The sequence below is a fragment of the Cyanistes caeruleus genome, chromosome 5 (genome assembly GCF_971803275.1).
Source record: "Cyanistes caeruleus chromosome 5, bCyaCae1.hap1.1, whole genome shotgun sequence".
Classification (NCBI taxonomy): Eukaryota; Metazoa; Chordata; class Aves; order Passeriformes; family Paridae; genus Cyanistes; species Cyanistes caeruleus.
The window spans coordinates 53,960,680-53,982,791 of record NC_141705.1 but is presented as its reverse complement, the minus strand read 5'-3'; the positions used below and the strand labels follow the sequence as shown (position 1 = coordinate 53,982,791).

General features: G+C 40.5%; 1 long non-coding RNA gene across 1 annotated transcript in view; it reads left to right on the top strand.

Moving 5' to 3' along the window:
* LOC111928798 (uncharacterized) overlaps nt 1-22,112 on the top strand; it is a 73,050-nt gene that overhangs the window by 8,735 nt on the left and 42,203 nt on the right. The window lies entirely within an intron of this gene.

The following is a 22,112-nucleotide window of genomic DNA, read 5'->3' as shown; positions in this document are numbered from 1 at the left end:
TGTAAAGGTCAAGCTGCTGAGGCATTAAATGCATCCCTCCTTTTCCTGTATTAGCTGTTTTCTCTTTTAGGTCTGCTTCCACGTTTGGGGCTTGTGCCTTCCCTGGGTAGTTACAATGAGACTACTTCATAAGCAAGTTAAACACCTAAAGTACTCTCATTCTGTCTATTTTCTTCCTCTGGTTTCACCAACTGTTTCCAATCTTGCATATTGATATCCCCAGGAAGGCAGTCTTTGTAGGCAAGTAAATTAAATTGAGTGGCAAAGCTTGACACCAAGTTTATGGACAATTGTCGATTTAGTTACCTCTGAGAAGCATTTGACTCCCAAAGAGAGGCACAATATATTGCAAATATGCTCTAGTCTTCTTCAAGGATTTTTCATGTAGTGGGAGAGTTACAGGATCATAAGTAATGCCTTATGATTAGCTAGAAGTTTGTCATTCAAAGAACAGGATCTCAGCAGAAGGATAATATGGCTGGAGGTAAAATTATTGTGCTATTTTGGGGGCTTTGGGGTGGTGGTGGTTCGTTCAGGATTTTTTTCCCCTTGTTTTTTTTTGTTTGGTTAGGGACATGATGGATGGAAAACTTCATTTAATATCCTATGTGGGAGATGGTGCTGTTGGGATCTTGGAGTAAATTTGGGACCATCCAGCACAGCCAAGATGTAGTGAGGAGCTGACAGTCAGGATATGGTCATTAACCATGTATGGCCAGCAAGTCTCTCTGTAAGGCTGGCCTCATTTTCTGCAACATTCAAAATTAATCAGGAAATGAGGATTTTATTAGGGGGTTTATATGTTTTCCTCCATTCTCTGGGATAATCATCCTTGAGGTCAGGGATGGTCATCCTCATCTTTTCCTGCAGTCTGGCCAGGGTAAAAGGAAAATTATTAGGCTACTTTCAGTCTACCTTTTCTGACTTTTCAAAGCATTATCACGTGTATGGTGCTGAGCTTCCAACCTGTAATCTTATGATTAGATGTAGCAGGATTTCTTGTAGTTCTAGTTGCTATTCAAAAGTTTACAGTTTTAAGACTGAATAGCTGAATTTCTTTGGCCTTGAGTCCTGATTCTGCAAACAGGTCTTATCAAGAAGGGATTTTGTGCAGGTCAGGAGCTTGATTTGCTTTTCTGTCTTTTATATTATGTCTTTATAACCCTGAAAGATGCCTTGATGATTATGGCCTTGTGATATAGCAAAGTGCAGCAAGTGAACTTTTCTTTTTTATGTTGTTTGTTGCTTTGGATTTTAGTTTGGTTCATTTCTAAGGAGCTAGTAGCTCAAATTGGTTTGGGAATTGCTAAAAGACTGCCTTAGTGCTCTAAGCCAAACTCTCAGTCCAGTAAAACTCTTAGGTGTAGGTTTAACTTTAGATATGGGTTTTAGATTCCATCATGCAAAATGGACTTCTGGGAACACCTGTGGATTTTATTCAACTCCTGCCACATTTAAGGGCCAGTAGTACCCTTGGAAATGGTGTATTTAGTGACCCATGGCAGTGCTTCTTTCCCTGAAGATGAGGAGTAGGACACAATTTTGGCTAGGAGGTGTGTTATTCTAATAGGATATATCCAGTATTTCAGAGTGAAGCATGCTTTTGTCCCTAAGTGTGCTGTTTGTTGGCAGTGTGGCTAGTGCAGCTCTCTCCAGCTCACCAGTGTATGAATGAGAGAAGCTTGGAAGTGGTTTATGCTCACTCAGACAGCAGCTCTGACACAAGAGAAAAGAGAAAAAAATGAAACATGCTGTTGCTTTGCGCACAGATTAAAAAGCTGCTGCGGACTGTTCTGCCCAGGACAGGATGTGGCAGTCTGAAAAAGAAGAAATAGAAGTAGTCTGGGACTTGGTTTCATTTCAGCTGGTGCCAAAATCAGTATTTGTAACTGAGTGAGTCTTGTATTCTTGCAGAATTCATTGGGATGAGAGATTTGGAAACATGCTCCTTTTGCTCTGTTTAATAAAACTCAGGTCACAGCATCTCTCAGGGCCTCAGTTTCTCACAAAATTAAGGGGAGACAATATTATTTATCCCATTAATGTGGTTTTTTGGGTTGGACTTACCCCCCCATCATAGGAGTTAATCATATGGCAGTCTCTCTGTAGGTAAAGGAGACAGAAGAACCTCCAGAGAGCCAATGAGCCCAGCTGAGATCTGAATTGCTCTCTGGAGTTTTATCTCTGTCAAGTGGCTAAAGGAGGCATTTAAGCAAAGGCACGTCCCTTTTAGGTGGCTTGATTAAATGCCTTCAGGACAGTGGAGTGAAACGAGATCTCCTGAGCTACAGATGGTACTGAATTTACATGGCCTGAAGTATTTTCACTGGCTATGCTGGAATTTTTCAAGTGTAAAACAGCAAAGTACCTTTTCTTGAAGGCACAAAGAGAGAGCACCATCCACATGATTAATCTCACCTAGTAGCCTGTGGTTTCTGGAAACTTATGCTAAAATTGTCATAGGAAAGAGAATTTTTTTTCTATTAACATGCAAGCAGCATTGCATTTCCAAGTACTAGGTGCCATTTGGGATCATTAAACTGCTCTTCTGCTGCAAATTTGGGGGAAATTAGTGACTGACCTCATGCAAAACCAGAACGGGGATATTAGAAATCATAATTTGTAATCAAACAGTGCCTTGAGAACTGTAGCTAATTAAAAGGTGTTTTTATTGGAGGGGGTTTGTTATTGTTGTTTAGGCTTTTTGTTTAAAGAGTCTAAAGTCTATTTCTTTCGGGAAGGCTTGCATAAGCACTTTCTAACCATTATAATGTCATTATATATGGGATTCATTACATTAGAAACATTAGGGGAGATTAAAAAGGATCTATTGGAGGCATTGGCTGAAAAAGAAAGGATAAAGACTAGTTGCAGTTTGAGCTTTTATTACGTGACTTGAAACAAATGTCGAAATATTGTATTTAAGCTAAATGTGTTTGCTGGAGGTAGCATTAGGAGGGAAAGCAAAGCAGCAAATACCACTCTCACCACTAAAAAAAAAAATACACAATGGCTGGGAATAGTGTGTTAATTAGCAAACTAATTTCCTTGTACTCTAAGTGCATAACAAGTTTGAAATGCTTTTCGAATGGATGGTATCAATTGCATTTTGCTCCTTGAATGTAATTGTTTCCATGGCAATGCTGAGTTCTGCTGTATACGGATTATGTCTGTAAATCCTTCCAGTCATTTATGAGAACTCTGTATTAGTTTGGCAGCTGACCTGTATTCAGGTTATATTTTACTTTTGTTGCAGTTGTTTTACAAGCAAATGAACAAAAAGAAAAGTCCCTGGGAAAGGGCCAGATCCTCAGTCCATCCCATTTGGCTTCATTTCACAGATTTTAGTGGATCTGCGCTGCATTACACCAGTCCCTGCCCTGTTCTTATTAATATCTTCTTTATATATGCAGGAAAAAGGGCCACAAATGTCATCTCCCTGATAATAGGCCATTGTTCAGGTCACTTTTAATTTGCTGCTTGTGAGATGCTATCAAGGAACCTTTTATTCCTCAGGGAGAGCAGGTAATGCCAGGGCACTGCTGTAGAGCTGCTGGTCAGTACTGGGCAGCTGGAACAAATCAAGGGGGGCTCATTGCCTTCACAGGGCAGTAGACACTGCTTGCAGGGTGACCTGAGCATCCTGTTAGTGTGAGAAAAGTCTTACAGGAAAAGGACTGACACACCAACAACTTCTGGTCTCTTTCGGGTTAAAGCAGCAGCACATCTCCTTTTCTCTGCCAGATGTGCCTTTCCTCCTTGACTTTTACACAAGCTGCTGTGAATACACCTTGCTTAGAATCCCTTCACCTTTTCCCGTGTAAATTAGAATCTTTGTTTTTTTTCTTCAAGTATCAGAAAGAATAGTCTGTGTTCAAAACTTCTCTCAAAGCTTAGTTAACAATACGTAGTGTAAAGACAAATGAGAGGCAGCATTGTTCAAGGCCTTATTACTCTGGTCCCTCTGATTCAACTCTAGCCAGGTTTTGTTAGCTCTTGTAATACCTGGGAAGTGTTAATGGACTGACAGGCAGTGAAAACAGTTGGGAAAATGGAATTTTGGTTCAGCAGTCAACAGGGTTGTTTAGTCCTTTTAGAAGAATGCAGAGAAAACACCTGTAAGCACAGGCAGGTGCTGGCACCATTTTGGAGTATTTACATATAGGAAAAGTGTGGAGAAATCAGTTCCTACATTTTCCTCCTCATTGCACAGATATTTTCTTCCACTCCTTCATCCCCTGCAGTACTGGATTCACTGGACTTCTGACTACTGGCTCTCTGGACTTTGATTCCTGTGCACAGCCCTGCCATGTACAGCCATCCTCATGTGTTCTGTACATACACACACACCTGCACACACATTCTGTACACACCGGGCAGGAATTTCGTGTTGAGGCTGTTTTTCTGGACTTTGGGAGTTATTCAGAGATTTGTCTCTAGGTGTGACTTGGAGCCTGTTGAGGTACTGAAGAAGTAACACATTTTCTTCACTGAAAAGGATGTTAACCATATCATCCTCCACTGCAGCTATGCTCTCACAAGGCTAGAGGAACCAAATACCTTACTCACTCCCTTACTAACGATCTGCTTGATGAATCCCACTCTCTAAGGACCTGGTTTCCTTCAACAAACTTTGGGAGTTCTGTTCCCAGACAGAAGGTTTCAGGCTTTGTGTCTGAGAAATTTGAGATTTATGAGAAACAGAGATAATATATTTAGAATTTCAGGAAGAGAAGATTTTGAGAAAGTGAAGTTAAACTTGTACACGTAACATGGAACATTTCAAGCTCCTGATAGAGATGACCTGAGGTGTTAATGTATGAGGGACTGTGATGATGAGCTGGAAGCATCTATTCTAAATCCCTTTGAGTTTTAATCTGGGGCAGATGAGAATGTGGGAGAAAAAAAGAAGAAGATTTTAAAATAGCTGTGTGCCTTTTGCAGTCAATTCACTCTGTAGGAAATCTGAACAATATTCAGGAAATAGCATAACTCCCAGAAAAGCCTGTTGTTTCTAAGCAAAGCCAGTTTGGTCTTATCCACTCTGAGGAGCAAATGGGATTGACAAGCATGGTAAAGAATTGAGACAGAAAGTGTGAAACTGTGTTTGGAAGCAGAGAGAAGCTTAGAGACAATGTTAGTTTCGGTGTGATTGAAAAAAGAGAAGGGGGGAGAAAGTGGAGAAGGGTGTTGCTTGAAGGACTTGGGTCTGCGTTTGGCAAAAGCGGTGAGCATCTGAGAAAGACTAAAGAATCCCAGGCTAAAAGCTAGACTTTTGTAATAACAAACAAACAAAAACAAATAGCAAAAAAAGCTGCTGCATATCATTAAGCAGAGGATGCCTCACTCAGGGGCATGAGGACAGGGAGCCTGAGCAGAGGAGTGGGAGCAAAGTCCCACAGGCATAACCCTCATTAAACAACTCTGTGGCTGAATAGTTGAATTCCTCACTGACTTGAGACAGGATACAACTCAATTGAGAGCTAAAGGTTTAATTTCCAAAACTGCCTTGCATGGCAGTGGTAGCTTGTCCACACACAAGCTGTTCATTGCAAAAGCACTAATGTTTATGAATCAGGTTTTTTCCTCCTGAGTTTGGATGGGTTTTTATTTTTGTTTGTTTCTTTTAGAAAGCCAGAACAAAATTTGCATGTTTGTTTTGTCCTGTACGGTGGGATTTTTGTCAGTCTGACAAAAACAGTGCATACTTTTTAGGAGATCTTTGTGATTTCTAGGAAAGGAAAAGCGACGCTGTATGAAGCTCTCCCCTATTCCCTCATCAAAGGGGAAGGGCTTTGCTGTTCAGGTAACTTTCAGACCCCTAAATACCACTGAAGAAAAAATTCATAGACAGAAATGGAAAAAATAAGTATTTTTTTTTTGTGAGAAGCAAGTAATGTTATGCTTTTCAAAGAGCTCTGCTGTGCTGAAGAGTATCTGAGTGGTAACACAAATCTGTGTTACCTGCAGAGCTGGTCATGCCTGAGCTACAGCCAGAGCTGCAGCAGCTGCTCAGGCCCAAACAACCACCTGTGAGGTTTGGTTTCTGGGGTTGAAAGCTTAATCTTCAAGGGTATGACCAGCTCATTTGTTCCTTCTGTCATCCTCAAGGCTCAAGGAACCCACCTGTTGCTTTGTACACTTCCCTGGCTCCCTCTGAGAAATGACACCCCCAAAACTTGCTCTTTTAATCCTGCTGGGCATTTCTTTCTGTTCGGGATCCACAGGTAGTATTGGGAAATAGGAAAAAACCTTGGCACAGCAGAAGGGATTTGCATGCAGAGCAGCTGCTTTTGTGAAGAGGACGAGCTCATCTAAAACTGGCTTGTGAGCACGTAACTTACTGCTCACAAATATTTAAATGGTGGTGATTTTAAGCATTTCATCTCTCTTTGGCTAAAAAAAAGAAGAAAGGTTTTGTTATTTTTCAGTTTGGTTATTCTCTTGATTTGACTATGCTCAGCCATCTGTTGAGGGCACAAAAAGACAGAAACAAGTAATTAAGCAGATCAGTTGCACTCAAATAACAAATAATTGAGATTAAGTGTTTAGTGACAGTTAATAGTCTGAAAGTAATTTCTCATAGGTAGTGAGTGCTTGTGGAAAAATTATGCACTTGTGGGGGAATGGTGGCTCCTGAATAAAAGTCAAATGAGAAATAAGGTATCAAATCTGGAAAGCAAATTTTTGGGACTTTTCTCATCTTGCTGTGATGGTCTGAAAGTTTCACTAGACCTGTAGGCACTCTTGATTATTTAGCAGAAATCTGTACACTTATTGAATGAGTTTCTCTTGCTTTTGAGGTGTTGTCCTTTCCCGGTACTCCTGGAAGGAGCACACACCCCAGGGTTATTCAAGACATAATACTTCAAAAAGTAAAGTCAGGGTAAAAGTGCTGCTCACAGAGTGAATTCCCAGCTCTGTTAAAATCCAAGGCAGTTGTGCTTTTGTTCAGTATTTTCTGAAAAAGAGTCCATTTAGGAAGCTACATCCCCCAGAAACTTACTTGAAATGTACAAAATCATACGCTAGGTTGAGTTCTAAACCTTAAGTTTAGAAACAAGCAAAAAGGGCAGCAGATAGACAATACTTCCGTGCCTTCCCAAAAGCCTTTTTTTCCCAATAGTGTGTGTTTTATTGAAACTGGCATAAACCACATCCTTGAATGGGCTTTTTACATTAAGTAGTTGAAATAAAAGGATATACAGGGTTTGTTTGGTTGTTCTTTTTTTTTGGATTTTTTTTTTTTTTTTTTTTTTTTTTTTGAATAGTCCTTTTTGGTAAAGTAAGCCATTGTGTCATCCAGATTTTCCAGAGTGGATATTAAACATTATTGTATTTGAGGTGGGTCTCTGCATAGCAGCACCATTGTGACTTTGTCCAGAATATCCCAGTAGCACTGGCTGTGACTCCTTAAATGCTTTGTAGCAAATTTACCCATCCTTAGGTTCAGAGCTGCTGGTAATGTCCTCCCTGTGAGGGAAGGGAAAGGGAAAGGAACCATCAAGTGATTTAATCACCTTTACTAGTGATGTATTCACATAACACTTTGAGAGGTGCTGGTGGGGCAAAGGCACTCCTCAATCATGCTGTTGCCAGATTCTCCAAGAGGGAACTCCCGCTACCCTTTTGGGTAGTTTGGAGTAAACTGGTCCAGGTGTTCTTTTGAAGCTATGTGTGGCTTTGCAGTCTATCAGACATTATCAGCTGATGGGAAAAATTACTTACCAACGTTACAGTGGCTGTACTTTGACAGGTATTCAAACTGAAAGATCAATTTACATTTTCTGAAAGGAAGGAACATGCAGTAGATTAGTTTTCAAATGGTTTTTAGTGCAAGAAATGAACCTACTTACATCAGTGATTTCTAAGGTTACATTTGTTTTTTCCATGGGTTTTTTTTTTTTCCCCCTTCTAGATGCAATTCATATTTGCTAAGGACTCTGGGCATTACATTAGAATAAGGAAGACTTGGAGGGCAATTTAAAAAAAATGGATATCCAAATCACTATCATAATCCTTCTGGCTCTTTGAAAATGAATAGTAGAGTGTTTCAGAGAGATGTTTATTGAAAATATTAGTTTTATCATGAAATTGTTACTTCAGCACATGGTTTGAGATTGGTCATTACCTTAGAAAATTCACAGATGAAAACACAAGGAGAGTTGCCAGTGAAAAAGTCCTAATGGCTGAGAGAGCCCTTTCCTTATGCACTTTTTCCCTCCCTATGGTTATATATTGGCTTCATCTGGGAAAAGTAAACTGTTAAAATCAAGGATGGAAAAAATAAGCTCATGCTCTACTTTGAATTTTGTATATCATATCTTCTTGTGGAGGAAAGTAATTTTCCTTATTTATTAATACTGCTAGGTAAATGTTGAAAAAACTCTAAATATTTATGAAAGAATGATTTTAAAAAGTAAACTCTCTTTAAACATATGTGTTTAAAGAGATATAAGTGTTTACATGGGAGTCAGGAAGAGAACTCTTACCTATTGAATGAATATATGAACAGTATGCAATGATCCAGTTACAGGGAAGGCTTTACATGCAGAAGGCAAAGACAACTCCTGTGAAGATTGTTAATGCACTGACAAGTAACCCCATGGGAAAGAGCTCATCAACATCACCTAAAATCAGAAACCATCTGCCAATTGAATGCTCTAAATAGGAGATCACCCACTTTGCTTTCTTTCTGTATCCCTTTATCACCTGCCTAGTTTAGAAGGATGCCAGCATGAACCTGTCTTTCTTTCCCTAATGGAGACTTGGTTCCTTTTACTGAAGCTCTGAACTTGTAGTCCTTCCACATATATGGAAAACTGATGCCCATAGGGATGGATCTCAGAAAAAATACATGAATGGGTATGTACTCATTTCCATTCCTGATATGGACACACATATTTTGGAAGTAGGCTTCTAATGTTTTGGTCTTTCGATGTATTTGCTCATTTACTCTTGTTCCATTTCAGTTTGATTTTGGACAATGTAGGGATTTTTTTGAGTATGAGTAAAGAGTTTTCTTCCTCTCTCAGGAATATTCTCCTGTGTTAAAAAAAAAAAAAAAAAAAGAAAAAAAAAAAAAAAGGGAAGCTGAAGGAAAGTGGGTTTTGAAGTTCAGAGTCATTTAGTTAATTTCCATATTCCCATGTCAGCATAGTGGGTTTTGTGATGGAAGGGTATTACTGAAATTTCAGCAGAGAGGGATGAAAAGAGTGAAAAGAGAATGTCAGTGTCCCTTTAAATGTCTCACACAGGTTGCATGAAAGGAGGATTATATCAGTCTCAGGATGCCAAGGTTTTATTTATAAAAATAAATTCTTCCAGAAAATATCCCAAGCTGGTGTCATGTTGTTGAGTGCAAATGGCTCCATTAGCAGTTAGTGGCGGTTGTACATATGTCCATCCATCTGCCTTATGACTTTGTATCTGAGGAAAGGGCTGTGAATTAGTTACTTATGTAAAAGCCTGCTTTTAATGTGTGTAAAGAAAAGGATTGCAGGCAGTGATGATACACTTGGCTAAAAGCACTCGTTGCTGTAGACACACTTGTCCCTGGGCAGGATGAATCAGAGTTAAGACCAGGCCATAAAATGGATTTAGCAGAATTATGGGTGTGTTCTGTTTCAATTTTTTTCTTCATTCAGTCCTACAATTTTCATATATAACCAGAGGACCTTTCAAATTGGCAAAGGAACTCTTTTCTTTGAGTGGGTTGGTCTGTTTGTCTTGCACAAGGCACTGATGTATTCTCACTGGAGAGGGTGATGCAAAATGGCATTTGCATATTCTCACTGCAGTTCTGTTGCAGCTCCTTTTGCCTAAACCTGAGGCTGCTTTGTATTTGCCACAGGTAAAAATTTTGCTTTTGGCAGTGAGTCAAATGTGAGATGATCCAGATTCAAATCTTAGTGGTACTTTGTGCCAAGTCTCTGCAAGAGCCTAGAATTTATAATAGTAAACTACCATCGCAACTGTAGGAATAGAAGTAATTTCCTTGATATGGAGGGGTTACTGTCATGGGAACATGTTGTTTATTCATTTCTTACAATTTCTCTGTGGAGAAAATTTCAGTCTTCCAGTTAGAGAGGAGAGATACATATATGTAAGACAGATGCAACTTCGATGTAACACATTGTGAGTAGCAAATGACTACTTTGAAAATGTCTCAAATTTTACATTGTGTGAAAAATCTTCTTCCTTATAGCCATCTGACAAGCATGCATGGAATTGGGCTTGAAAATATATTCTGATTTCCAATGGTAACTGAGAGAAAGGAGATAAATTTACAGCTAATGTTGTTTTCAGTTCATAATGCTGACTAGTGCCTGTTCCAGCAGCCTGAGAGGGCACAGACATGAGCCAGTTTGCTGCAGGTGGTGGTTTATTTCCACAAAGTTTTTGTGCCTACGTCTCTGATTCAGCTTTGACTCTGCAGTCCTCTTCAGGACAATATCTGAACTGGAGCAAAAAAAATTAGCTATTGGACAGTCATTATTAATCAAGATGAGCTAGGTTTTCTTCCAAAGATTTCCCCTCATGCCCCTTGCTTTTTGGAAACATGAAGCTTCTGGGGAAATACCTTGCCTACTCTCTTTCAGCAATTTCTCTTGATTTGGTTATAAACTGATTTTGCAGCAGTGGAGAAGACAAACAGCTCTTTGGAAAGTGTTCTTTTCAGCAGTTATCTTGCCTACATCCTTCCCTATCTGGCATGCCCTGTGTCTTCATTTCTCTGAACCAAGTGGAGTTTGACCTCATCTCTTATGTCCAGCATTGCCAGATGGCAAACTTCTTTCGTTGTTTATAAAATCTGCTTCTTCTCTGGTCATATCTCTCCAGCTGGCTGGCTAACCCAGACATTTGTAAGCATCTCAATAAAGTGGAATTTATCTTGCTTTAGGAAACAAAATGGATAAATTCTTTCTTTTTGCAGTAATGCAGGTTGCTAACCTGTATTCACGGCAGCTTCATGTAACTCTGTCCATGCAGGAAGATGGTTCCCTGCTGTTAATCATCTTTCATGTGATGTGTGGTCTTCCTTTTGAAAAAATCCACAAAACATAAAATCCCAAAAGTTAACCCAATGATCTGGTGTTTTCCCCTCTTATAATTTCTTAATTGCTTCTCCTAATCTGTTGCATCTCTCTTATAAAAATGGAAGAAAATTTAATGTGATGGAATGGACTTTGCTAGACACAGGGTTAAATTTAGTAGAGGTACTAAATATAGCAATGTCTTCCAGTGAAAGCCTGTAGATCTCTTGATTTTTTCCTGAATCTGGCCACAAATAAGGCATCTACTACTTGTAGCACCACAGAACTCCCCTCCATCAGATCAATTCAAAATCAATTATATGAATACAAGCCAAATAGGATGTAACAGACAAGATGCAGAAAAAATGTAGAATGAACAGACAGGATTGCCAGCTGTGGCACTTAAATATCACAAATATATTTACCTCTCCACGTGCTCCATCCCCATGATGAAATATTTGCTTGGAATACTTTGGAAAAAGATGCTCTCCTCCCAGTCCTAAATGTATTGGTTTTTTTCATTTCACTTACCAGCAGTTTGAACTAGCTAAGGCTCTTCTAATTGCAGCTGTGATGCTTCATATTGTCTTCGATTCCTGTAAAAGAAAGTGCTTTGACTGGTCTGTGCTTCCCATGACTGACCACTGCATCTCCTGGCCATCGAGGAAAGCCTTGACAGAAAAGAGAGGGAGCTGGCCTGGGGCCACAGCTTTGCCAGCTGACAGTGTTAAAGGATCCGTGGTGACCCCACAGGCCACCTAAATTGTAAACTTTGTGCAGATTGGCCTTGCCCTGCCTGGCTAGCTGTGAACCAGAAGCCCCAAAGCGTGTCTCCGAGTGAACCCAGGGCAGTAGTGGGTTTCAGTGAACTGCGAAGCAAGAACTAAACTTGTGGGCTTTCCTTCCTGAGAAGAACTTCCCAGTTCCCAGCTATTTTTGGGTTGGTTTCTGCTCTTATTGGTGATTTTCCAAGCAGCAGCTTTGAAAGCTTCTCTCCTGTTTTTCAGAGAACCTTTTTAAAAAGTAGTGTACAGATCAGGAATAAAACAAAGCACAAAAATAGTCCAAAGCCAAGATGATTGTATTCTGCTCAGCACTAGTTTACAATAATAATGATAAGGATAATAGTAACAATAATAGTGGTAATTTCAAGTGAATTTATGTACATACTCATCCATATAAGTTGGAATCTATTTTGTGGCAACACTTCTGGTAATATTTCAGAACTTGCATCTTTAGGAAAAAAACCCAAATTAATTTATTTAAATGTTCAGAAGTACAATTGTAACAGCCTTTCTGCACTATTTGTCCCTAATGAGAACAAACTGTCATTGTCATCGTTTCCAGGCAACTACCAAGGAATACTTAACCTTACACAGGGATCTCGAAAACCACACATTATGCCAGGTAAAGCATGTCTTTGAAAAGAAACTAACTCAAGAGATCACATAGGAACATTTTATTTAATCTCATTTTTAATTAGTTCTTTTTTCTTACTTTCAGGGCAATTATTTTTCTGTCAGAGACTTGCTTTCCTTAACTAGGAAAATCAAATTAAACATGATTTTCACATTCTATTTTTAATATTTAACAAGCCAAGAAGTACTTGGGGCTACAGTGGTTACTGTGGGGTCATTTGGAAAGATTTTGACAGCTTGAGAGCATTCTCTCTTGATGAAAATGGGAAGAGCCAGTAAGAGAAGTATGATGGGTAGTTTTAGAGGCTTCCACTGAGACTGGAATCTCATTATGAATCATGCATACTACAAATGCCCATCTCTTATAACAGACTACAGCCTGAATAAATAAGAAATTGATGGAGAAATGAGGGTACAGTAACAAGTGGCACAATGTGCAACAGGGGACTCTTCACCCAAGTCCCAAACAGCACCTCATGAACTGAGGGAGATGGCAAAAATTAATCCAGTCTGGCAATGACCAAAATTGCTTTTCACTTATTAAGTAAAAAACCATATATATAGCATTGAACTTTACTGCATTTCACATCTGGCAGCATTTTAAACCATTTTTTGTGGTTAAATTAAAATCTGATCATCACCACATTTTTTATCAATGCATCTAAACATCCAGCAAATAACTGGAATCTTTCTTCGGCAATTCACTAAAGTTTACATTTTCTCATCACAGCACTGTTGACTTTGAAAGGTATTATTATGTTGTGTAAAGAGCAGATTAAGCTATAAAGTAGAATGCAATGAACAAATCCTACCTGCTTTTTGCAACCATAGTCCAAGGAATCCAAGGTCCAGTGTGTTTTCTTACCCTGCTCCTTCAGCCTCCAGGGCATGCAGAGGGAAAGTGGATAAAGATTCTTAAGAAAATATCCTTATTGATAGTCATGGATAAGTTATCATAATTGATATGCTTTTCTAGCAAGAGAAAAACTTCTAATGGAATCAAGTTTACCACATCTAAAGCCAAAGCAGCTCTGCTGTCTTGACCTGTGCAGAGATGGGCTTTATTGTCTTACATTTGCCAATACACAGATGAAATTATTTTTTCTTCTAGCAAAAGAAAGTCATGTAAGGCCTGCATGATATAACCTAAATTGAGAAAGAGATTTGTCACTTCTTTGACGATAATTCACATAGGCTCCAAGACAAATGTAGTTCTGAGTAGTGACTCTGTGAGCAATAAAGCAAACACTCTTGACTACCTACCAGCCCATCCATCTTTTTAAATCATGTTAGCAAGCTTCAAATTGTTCATTAAGCTTTATTGTTTCATGGAGAAGGAAATAATTTGTGGTGAAATACACTGAGCCATTGAACTTTGCAATTGTTTATTACTTGGTCTTGATTTCTTGCAGCTTGCTGCTTCATCGTTTACTTATCATTTGTTTTGGATGGCGTGGTTTGTTCTCTCTTCCAGACTGTCTGTATTGCATAGGTAAATTTGTAAACTGAGCTGCTTAGGCCTCCTGCTTGTAAAAGCATCCACCTACTGTTTGTGAAATCTGCAATAGTGCTGTGTGTGTGATGTTGTTGTAGGCAAGGTGTGAGTTCTTTCTTCTATCAAGAAAAAACAGGTTTATGCAGCCTGATGTGAAGCTTGCTGGCTTTTGTTTGAACTGGAAGACTGATGAACAGACTTTCTGGAAAGTGAGAAGTACAGGCAGCATAGCAGATGGATACAAAGTGGTTGAAGTGGCAAGTAAAGTAGGCTTTGTGTCATAAATGACATCTTATGGTATAAGAACTACTCAGGGGTCATTTCTGTGTCATGAGGGACAGAGAGGTGACTGCATCTGTGCTAAGTTGGCTGTAATTTTTGTTGTTATTACTGTTATAAATGGGTGTCCTAATTAGAATTAAAAGAGGGAATTTATGGGCAGATATGAAAATGTGGTTACTATAGTTACCAGGTGCTCCAGCTCAGTCAAGAAATGTGGCTAATATAATGATAGCCCAAGGGTAAACACATGAGGTAAATGATGAACAAGCCCCCCTGCTTCAGGAGAAAATATTTTTCTTCTCACTTTTTTTGGTGGCTTATTTGCCAAACTAACATCTACCACTACAGCTCCTTTTCTGTCCTTCCCTTTCTTGCTATGGACTGGTTTAGGTTAGACTATGAGGAGTTTTGGGGAAAAGAAAGTAGCAGAGTGAAGTAACATTTAGAGGAAGGATAAAAATCTATTTGCCTGTCTGTCAAAGCCCTCTGCTAAAATCCCTGCTCATTCCTCTGTACATATGCTAGACAGCAAGGTAAAATACGTGTATTTTCACAAGTTCAGGAAGAAAACTTTTTTTGTTTGTACTTTTTTTTGTTTATGACCCTAATTGCAATAGGGACCCTTGATCTCATGACAGCCTGTGGACAGGGAAGGAAGAGAAAGGCAGGGAGACATTGGCATGGAGAATCCCTTGAGAAAAATGGCATCTCAGAGGGATCAAAGCCCACAGGAGTGATTGGAGTGGGATCTTGTTTTTGCTGCCTACAGTCAGGCAGTAGGTTGTTCCATTTGTTACAAGGAAAGGAAGAATAGTGAAGTCAGACTAATTTCTGCAGCAATTTCTCTGGAGTCAACAAGATGTCACTACTGATTGTTTTGACATAGATTTTTCGGTCCTGAGTAATTACCTGTCCTTTTAGAAAAAGAAAACACATGAGGAGACAGAAAATCAGAACAGCTGTTGCTAAGGGAGCTGATCCCCACCACCTTAAACAGTGCTGATCATGAGTTGTTCTCTGGTTTTGGAGGGGGCATGCCAGAGGAGCAAAAGTCTGAAGGATCTATATCCTGCTCAGCCAGAGATAAACTGCAACTACACTTATCACTATCCAGCATGTTGCCTGATGTTACTGGTTGATGGAGACTAAAAGAAATTATTGCTCCATGGCTCATTAGCTCTCTGTGGCAGAAGGGCTGGACTCCAGTGGCCTACACAAAAGCAGAGCCGCAGCTGCAGCAGTGAGGTCAGTGTAAGGACTGTCATTGGCCATACAAGTTCCAGATCCTTTCTAGGGATTGCTGCAGGCTGATGAACGTACATTTGGAGTTGGAGAATATTGCCTATCCAGTTTCGTATCAGATACCTTTGCTGAAGTGCTGTAATCAGACACCAGGACCTCAGTCTTGAGCCTTAGAGAGAGAGACAGGATCTCCAGAGCAGCTGGTTTCCAGCATCCTGGCATTCTGCCTCTCCCTCAGCAAAAAATGCAAAAAAGTCTTTGAGTGTGATTGCCTCAGATAGGGTCTTAGTCACAGTCATTGCTGTCTTGATGAACTTGACCATCCTGAATGGTTTAAATTACTTTGGATGATGGATTTTATCTATTAGCAAGAAGGTGATATACCAGCTCTGTCACTAGCCTTCCCACAAGAGGATTTAAATGTGCTGACATGAAGTGTCTGGGCTTCAACATTAATGGGGCTTTTTAAAATGAAGCAAAGTGCACATGAAGACACACCCAGTTAGGCAGTGTCTCCTTTCTACCCAGAGTTTTTTGGAGTACTGTGCCAGTGCCAAATACAATTGAATTAGGTTCTCAGTGGGAGTAACCAGGCAGAAATTACACATGGACCTGTGCAGGCACACGAGACTCTGCTTTGCTCCAGGCTGCAGGAATTGCTGTGGCTGCACAGGGCTCATCTGCTATAAACTCCTGTGCAGAGGAGGATACTCAGTGCTTCCTATTGGAAGATGGTCCTTCACTGAGTGTCCTTGGGAATGAGTGGAAACCTCATGGTCTTCTGTTACAATCTAGCTGCTGTTCCCTCTTGTCTGCTGCTTGCAGTGGGGCATTAGTTGCCCATAGCAGCTTGTCCTTCCTGCAGTAGGCTCACAACTTTGTCCAAATAAAAGAAATAGAAAATACCTAGGAAAAAAAAGACTTTCCAAATGGCTAGGAAAGGAGGGAGAGAGCAGTTTAAGTACCAGTATTGGGAATGAGTTTGCTTATACTTTCCTTGGGATTGAAAAAATACCAGTGAAATTAAAAAGCCTTTAAAGATGCCTGCTGTTTTAGTATTTCTTAGACTACCACTCTGTTCTAGCATAGCATATTTCCCTCTCTTTGACTTTCAAAGCTGAAGGAAGCTTCAGTGCCTGGGACTTTGGGCTTGTCAGCATGGCATTTCTGGGCTGTGTAGTCATAGCCTGGATGGGACACCAAAGACAGACACCACTAATCCAAGTGTTCCAGTGGAAGTGTTCCAAGGAGAGCTTCAGGATTTCTCTTCTCTGGGCCTGTTTTTTGTTTGACCTCTGTATGGCTTAAGAGAATGAGAATCCCATCCTACCCACTCTTCTTGTGAGTACCTCCTACACTCTGTATTAGTCAAGAGCTTCATTAGCTTATATGTGCATTTGAATTTTTGGTCAGGTTTTAAAATATTCCGTCTTCCCCCACACCCAAACTAGGGGAAATTTGAGTCTACTTGTTTACATTGGGTTTCAATTTTGCAAAATGTTAACATTGACTCTTGTGAACTTCTTAGGATCTTGAATGTAAATGAATTCAGCAGCAGCACTGATATGTTCATTTTGCAGGATGAATAGTGAGGGGACAGAATTCTTTAAAAATGCTCAAATAGAGAAATTGTACTTGGCCATAGGAATTCTCAGTGATCCGTGCCCTTGTGACAGCACTGGAGAAATCCCATCTTCCTCACCTCATTAAGACCAAGGGCAACTGCTATGTGCTGAATCTCAGAAAAAATGTGAAACTCGGTGCTTCAGACCTGCCTTTCTTTATGAAGGTGATTACATAGACTTCCTCCCTCCACAAATTAATAGTGTTAGAGATACTCTATTCACAAAGCTGGTTTTCTTTTTTGCAAGAATACAGCACACAGCCTTTGCCTGGTGATAAGCCTCTCCCTAATTGCCTAGGCTGGTTCCACTGTTTGAATTTTGGATTGGGCAGGTGGCTTGAGCCAATTTTTTATGCTTTAACATTTTAGCAAGGCCCAGCTGCCAGCCTGGGTGAGCTGTGAAAACAGTCTTCCGTAGGGCTTGGCTATTTATCTTAGCCACATCTTTAATGCCAAAACAGCCCAGGAACATCTAGCCCTCTTGTGGTCTATCAGCCTTGAAATAGAGCTATGGCTCAGACTGAAAGAGCCAACAGAAGCACTTTTCTTCGGTACAGTTTCTATACATTTGCTCTTGCAGATTTTTTTTGGAAGTGCAGTTTACATATCAGTCTGAACAGCATTCTTCTACCTGTCTATTTTTCCCTTTGGAAGACAAAATCTAAGAACCCTTCAGTTTTCCAGGACAAAAAAAATGTGCTTTTTCTCTGATAGCTGAGCTGGCAAAGTTTACTATTAGAAGTCAGTAAGACACATTTTCTGCCTGACAAGTTTTCTGGGTTGGCCTGGAGTACACACTAACAAGCCTGATCACTGAGATTGGATAAGTACGTACCTCATTTTCACATCTCATATTAGCAGGATAAACAAAACTAATTTTTAAAAGCAGTAAAGCTAGCTGGAAAAAGAACTCACAGCTCTAAAAGTGCTCCAATCTCAACTTTTGTCATTTGATTTCAGCCAGAGATAAGGACACTGTAAAGTCTTCACATCTCCTAACACCTGCTTTTCCTCATGTTTTTTGGGCCACATGGATTCTTCAGCTGGAAAGTAGAATTCCTATTGAGTGTTGTTTTCAAAATCTAGCCAGTTCATTGTGCAGAGGTACTTAAGGACCAGTGATGTTGAAAAGCACTGTAAGTCTGGGATCTGGTTGTTTGGATGCACAGAATGACACTGACAGAGCCAAGAGCTGTGCAGGGCTCCTGCAGTCATGGGAAGGACTTTGTGCAATGTATACCTTGTTATGAGATTGAAAAGTGACATTCTTCCTTGCCTTCTGAAAAATTCTTGAAGAAATAAGTTCATGCCCACTCAGATATCCTTTTCTGCTATCTCTCCCCTTTGATACATAATTTTAGAATTTCACCAATTTTAGCCAAGTTTAACACAAGAGTGCACAGGAGCAATTAAGCTCCTATGAGAAAGGCAGTCAGAGAGAGTGAGACCCCATATAGGTCACACCAAAAAAACATCTTGATTGCAGTGAAGCAACATGGTACAACAGCATTGTGACAGTAAGAAAACTTTCATTTCACTAGACCTGTGAAGCCAGCCAACAAGGTGGGACTATGCAGAAGTACAAATTTTTAGTAATGTTACTTCTCATTGAATAATGACTTGTTTTCAGAAGAGATTATAAAAAACAAGATAAAACATCTTAAAATAATAGTGTAAATATCACCTGGGACAGTACAATAACTATGAGGTAATGCATTTGCATGAACTATGAAATCAGGCCTTCACTTATGGGTGCATCATAGAATTTCTCCTGAAACATACCAAAACACTTTCTGTTAGATAAGATTAATGACTGCTTAGAGCTCTCTGTAAGCAATAGCCAGAGGTGTGTAACTCAATATTGGGTTGTGCAGTTACTCCTCTGAACCACAAACCATCTAACCTTCCCCAATGTGTGCTAATCAGATGAAAGTTCAGCAGTATAGAGGCACCTAGAGCATGATGGCAGAAAAAGAAGCTGGAAAACATTAGCCACCTCACTTGGAAATGGGGGAACTGGGAAAGGATTGGAAACTACCACCTGTAGAGATTACTTTTTCATATGGAGTTGTGTTTTGGGGTAGTTTCATGTATGTGATAAAAGGCTAGAAGAGGATGGGATGGTGATCCTTAAAGAATGGGACAACTTTTCAATGTTTCAAGGTGTAGAAAGGAAATGGTGGATGACATGTGAGGAAGTGAGCGCTGTCAGGGCTCCCATCAGCTGTGGGCAACATCTGCGCTCGTAGATTAAACAGTAGCAGAGAGCAGGTTTTGGTTCTCAGGCCAGCTGGCAGGACTTGACCTTGTCCACACTGTTAAACTATTACAGCTGAGCTGCATGCCCACACGGAAGCTGCCTGTTGGACATAGTTCCTGGGCTGTGCTAATGGCAGAATTTGGGAAATGCTTTGTTGGCACAGGCAGCAGCATGCTGGAGCTGATCAGCAGCTGTAGCGTAGCCGACTGTCAGGCGCCTGTGCACACAAGTGGTGTCTGGCATGGTGGATTTGACTGGTGCAGCTTCAGCCCTTCTGTCTGTGCCTGGATTCTTGTATTTACAGTCTGTTGTTTCAGAGGTCAGAATTATCATACATGCAGAAATTTGGTGAGGTGCAAGAAGCACTTAATGTCTGAAAGTGCCTTAAACTCTTCCCTGACTTTCTGAACCTCACTCAGGCAAATCCTCATTAGCCCTATTAATGACATGAGATGCCAGTAGAGCCTTGAATTTGGTTTGCGATAGTGACAACTCCTGTTCTGTGAGTCAGACTTGTGTCACTAAGCTGTGACCCTTTGGAGCTGGCAGCCCCTCTGCCACTGGGAAAGGGCAAGTGCTTCAGGAAAGCTTACAGGTAATGTGGAATAGCATCATCAAGCAGACGGGTTCTGGATGCCCCAGTCAAACAGTAGCCTTTTAAGACATGTCCTCGATTTTAACCTATTGAACAAAAACACAACAAATCAAATGGAAAATGCATGGTTCATTGCTCTCAGTTTTGATAGCATCAGGAAGGTCAATCAGAGATTAATGTGTGTAACTTTTCTCTAAGCCCATCTTTAACGCTTTTAGCTTGGTTTCCAAAGGAAATAGGGTGTATGTAATAATCCTCTTCTGGATCTTTTTCCTTCACAGTCATTCTTAATCTGAACAAATCTGACAAGCATGTCAATTCTTACAGGTTTTGTCTGTCCCAGCATAGGAGAGAGTCTCTGTCAGTGAAGAAAGATGGTACTTAAGCTCAGGGGAAGATGAGCAGGGATTGCACAAGAAAGCAGTTCTGTAAACACCCCAGCTGAAGGAAGAGCTGCTGCCTGAGCTTTCTCCATCAGTGGAGATCTGTAATAAAAAGGGCTTCAAAATTGCCTTTTGGTTACTCTCCATCACATCTCAGTCTTTTTTTTCAGAGTAAGCTTTGCAAATGGGACAAGGTTAATAAAAGCTGCTTTGGAAGGTGGGGCTGGTGTTTGCAACTCTGCCTTGGTAGATAAAAGCAGTAATTTGAAAATCTGGCTTTGCAACCTAGAAGGAGCACTGCTGCACAAGCTGTAAAGAGATCCAGCTGCCTGGCCCTGAAAAATGCCATGTGCTCAGAAAACTGTGCACACTGCAACTTGTTCTTAGTGGTAACAGACAAGAATAAAGATGTGCTTTGCCTGGAATTAGATATTTCCCTGCAGATTATTTTGAATGTGCCTTGTCATTTCTGTGATTTTTCTGTGCTATTTTAAAATAACAGCCTAAATCCAAGGCTGGGGTAACAGAGCTGCAAGCAAAACCCCAGACAGCTTTCAGGGAGTGAGAAGGCAGTAGTCAAAGGTATGGTTTATTATCCAATTTTTTCTAAATTTTTTCTTCCTTTGTTTCCTTCCGTGTATGTCTCAGCTTTTTCAGTACCTCCGAACCACCTTCTATTTCTGTCTTTTTTTGTGAACCCCATTGCAGCTTACTTTATATTTTTTCTCCCTTCTCTTCTTCCCCATTAGTTTATTATTCCAGATAAATCTCATTTATCTATTTTCAGCCTTCTTGCTCCATTTAACTCTTTCCTGAGATTGGTCCTTTTCTTCCCCCAACCTGATCTGTATTTTGTCACCTTTGTCCCTGCTGATTGTGCCAATTCAAACACCATCACTCAGGGGACAGCAGATGTCCCCGGGCACTGAAGAGACCCTTCATTTGATGGCAAAGAAAAAGGTTGAGTATCTGTATTCTCATTAAAAGAGTGTTGCATCTTTCCCCATCATGGCCTGACTTTTCTGCAGCCCTAAGGAGGGTGGAGAATTGGGTGTCATTAGGGTCATGGGTGACATGAGTTGTCTCAAACTGGAAACAGCAGAGCTGAACTCTGTTGGAGCAGCAGTGTAGCTACCCAGTGTCACTTGACACAAGCCATGTGTGTTTGCAGCAGGCTGAATCCAGGAATGCTAATGGTGTTCCCGTCCACCAGAGGCAGTGGAAATGAACACTTGCTCTCAGCTATTTCAGCTTGCTATTATTTTGGACCATTGACTATGAATGAAGTTCAAGCCAAATTGAACACAAATCACCTAGAGCTGCTGTTGTGAAAGGCCTCAGATAAATTAGCAGTAGAGCTTCTAGCCTCACACAGCTAAAGTGAGCCATCATTGCTTATCTGCCCCCACCTGCCAGCACTGCTCCTCTTGCCTCCCTGTTACTGCACCTTTGAGACCACACAGCCTTGGCAAGGCTGGATTGACACCCTGCACTCAAATGCTGCCTGTATGGATTGCCTTCCTCCGTGGCACTTTGTAAGCAAGCCCAGCAACTGCTGAAAACTAACAGGAGTTGTGGCAGTGGGGACTGATATTTGTCCTGTCTCCAGCAGGATGCAGGCAGCGATGGGGAGTCCCTTCTGCACCATCCTCCATGTGACCTTTCTCTTTCACACCCAAGGAAGGCTCATTCTTCGGCTGCAGGAAGTCTTTGAAATTACAGGATCAGCCATAAGGATTCCATTTCAACACTTTTCTGGAGGGGAAGCTTGTGGGGG